Here is a 3,282-nt window from a genome sequence, read left to right as displayed (position 1 = left end):
ACAAACAGACTCTACCAAGAACCGGGGCGTCTGATCTGACCCTGTGAGCATAGGTACACACACACACACACACACACACACACACACACACACACACACACACACACACACACACACACACAAGGCGAGAGTCAGAAAATAAGGCATAAGCGAAAGGAGTGAGAAGAAATACAAGTAAAAACGCAACTGGAGAATGCGAAGTGAAATGAAAATATGAAAAATAAAAAGGAAAAAGAAAAAAAGACTTACAGCAGGAGGAAGAGAGAGAGAGAGAGAGAGAGACAGAGAGAGACAGACAGACAGACAGATAGACAGAGAAGAGGGAATGGGTTATTGGATGAATGACTGATGGATGAAAGGAAGTAAAGAAAAATGGAAGGAGAGAGAGAGAGAGAGAGAGAGAGAGAGAGAGAGAGAGAGAGAGAGAGAGAGAGAGAGAGAGAGAGAGTAAATAAAAGAAACTGAAAAAGTTAGACAAGAGCGGGACAAACCTACAAGAACTATAAACCGATCAAAAGGGAAGAGAGAGAAAGAATGCAGGATTTGAGACAAGAGTGAGCCAAGGGTGAGCCAAAGTGAAGGAATGAAAATAGGTAAAGGTAAAGGAAAGCCACTGACATTAAGACGAAAGTGAGACAAAAGTACGTGAACTAAAATTAAGGGAGATCGGAGGGAGCAAGAATGAGACAAGAGTGAGACGAGACAGTGAAGGAGTGAGACAAGAGTGAGGGAGGTATATCAGCTGGGCCGGATGTCAGCTGATTGAGGGAGTTGCCACCTTGTCCCTTTTTCGTTGCTCTCTCTCTCTCTCTCTCTCTCTCTCTCTCTCTCTCTCTCTCTCTCTCTCTCTCTCTCTCAGCTTTTCTCCCTTTTTCCATCTCCAATTTCTTCCTCCTTCATCCATTGTCTCCCTTCGTTTCTTCCTCTCATTTCTCCTCCTTTCTTTATTTTCCTTCCCCTTGTCCGAATTTTCTCTTTAATTTTCCCTTCCTCTTCTCTCATTTCTCTCTATACTATCCACTCTCCTTCTCGTATTTCCCCTTCTCACTTCCTCTTCCCTCATTTTCTCACTTGCTAAATCTCTCTCTCCCCCTCTCTCTCTCTCTCTCTCTCTCTCTCTCTCTCTCTCTCAAGGGGGTGCCATATAACAGAGATAGCTCCAGTTTCAAGCCGATTCTCTTTCTCTTATTTTTCATCTGATTTTTTTCTTCATATTTTCTCCCTTTTGCGTAGTTTTCCTGGCCATTCCGCAAGAGATGCAGCGTCAGGCATTTGATGGATAGATAGATAGATAGATGGATGGATAGACAGAGATAACCTAGACGCTAACAGATAGATGGATAGTGAGATAACCTACATGCAGACAGACAGACAGATAGATAGATACATGGATATAAAAACTATCAAATAATTAGGGATAGTCAGACAGACGAAGTGATATAATGATGAAGAGACCCGGACACGTAGGTAGACAGACATCGATAGACAGACACGGCAGATAGATACAGATAGCTGAGGCACACAGACTTAGAAAAATCCATTGAAAAAAAAAAAAAGCTAAAAATACCCGATGCAACTTTTAAACATTGTTTGAAAAAAATAGCAATTTTAATTTAGTGCAACTTCTAAAACCTGGAAAATTTCTAGAGCAAAAAAAAAAAAAAATCAATATTACTCTCATCATCATCATCATCAGTCATTATTGTTATCATCATCATCATCATCATTCTGTCTCTTTTTCCAATCTGCAGGTGGGGTGAAGTAGGGTGCAGAAAACCAAGAAAAAGGAAAAAATATGATGATGGAAGGAGTAATCAAGAGCATGCACAACGAAGCAGACCCCACACACACACACACACACACACACACACACACACACACACACACATTCCCTCTTCTCCCTGTATAACGCAAATCACCCTACTCGATTTAACAACCTGCTTCCGTGGGTGAGGGCACAATTACAGGCTTCATTATCCACCTTTATAATTAGGGCTAAATAGATAATCTTTCTCCTCGTACAGTCATTACAAACTCGGTAATTAATTATTCTCTGATTCTGCATCTTTGTCTGGCTTTGGATTATTGAATGTTAATATTGTAATTATTCCTTATTATTCGCAGCTAATTATCATATACATCAGCGGATCAAATGAGGGAGAGATGGATGGATGGATGGATGGATGGATTGGATGGATGGATGGATGATGATGATGATGATGATGATGATGATGATGGTAATAATGATGATGATGATGATGGTAATAATGATGATGATGATGATGATGATGATGATGATGATGATGATGATGACGGTGATGACGATGATGATAAAGATAAGGATGATCATAATGACGATGATGATGCCAAGGATGATGATGATAATGATGGAGGAGGAGAGGTTAAAAGGAAGGAGGAGGAGGAGGAAGGGATGAAAAAACAAGAATATCATACAAATGATAATGATATAATTAAACAAAGCCATCCACAATCCACCCCAATTAACTTTCACCCTGTCTTAGTAATGAATGACGGCTAATTTCAGCAGCATTAAGCAATTTGTGGGACAGAATATAAAGCACTGTGTCAAATTAAAGTTATTAGTGATGACAACATGTACTTTAGAAGGGAAGGAAATAACAATCTCTGTCTGTCTGCCTGTCTCTGTTTCTCTCTCTCTCTCTCTCTCACTCAAGGTTTCTTCCTCCTATTCTCGTCATCAAATCTCTTTTCTTTTCCATTCTGTCTTCCTCTTGTCCATCCTCCTCCTCTTCCTCCTCCTCCTCCTCCTACTCTTTCCCCTCCTCTCTCCCTCCCTCTCTCTCTCCCTCTCTCTCTCTCTCTCTCTCTCTCCCACTTTACGAGCATCCTCCGCCTCTCCCTATCCCTTATTCATTCTCCAATTTCTTTTATTTCCATACCATGTAATCTTCATCCTCCAGCCTGGCTCACTTTTCTTTGATCTCTCTCTTGTATCGTCGTCTTTCATTTTCTCTTGACTTTTATTCTTATTTCAGTACTAGGAGGATTATTTTTCTTTTTCTTTACGTCTCTCTCTCTCTCTCTCTCTCTCCCTCCTGTTATACTATTCCTTATGCTTTCCACGACTACACAACAACATATTCAGTAACCAGTAAGTCCAGATCACCTTAAATGGACTGGAAGGTGTGTATGGTATGTATATCTATGTAACTATATATATTTCTATGCATACCACGTTGCAAAGGCCGCTAGGTTTGTTTTATCTTAGTAACCACGCACCTGTATGTAAATAGAACTCTC

The sequence above is a fragment of the Coenobita brevimanus genome, chromosome 75, assembly GCF_032717465.1.
Source record: "Coenobita brevimanus isolate Jiangsu-jjx chromosome 75, ASM3271746v2, whole genome shotgun sequence".
NCBI classification, from domain to species: domain Eukaryota; kingdom Metazoa; phylum Arthropoda; class Malacostraca; order Decapoda; family Coenobitidae; genus Coenobita; species Coenobita brevimanus.
Note: the sequence above shows the minus strand (reverse complement) of the source record.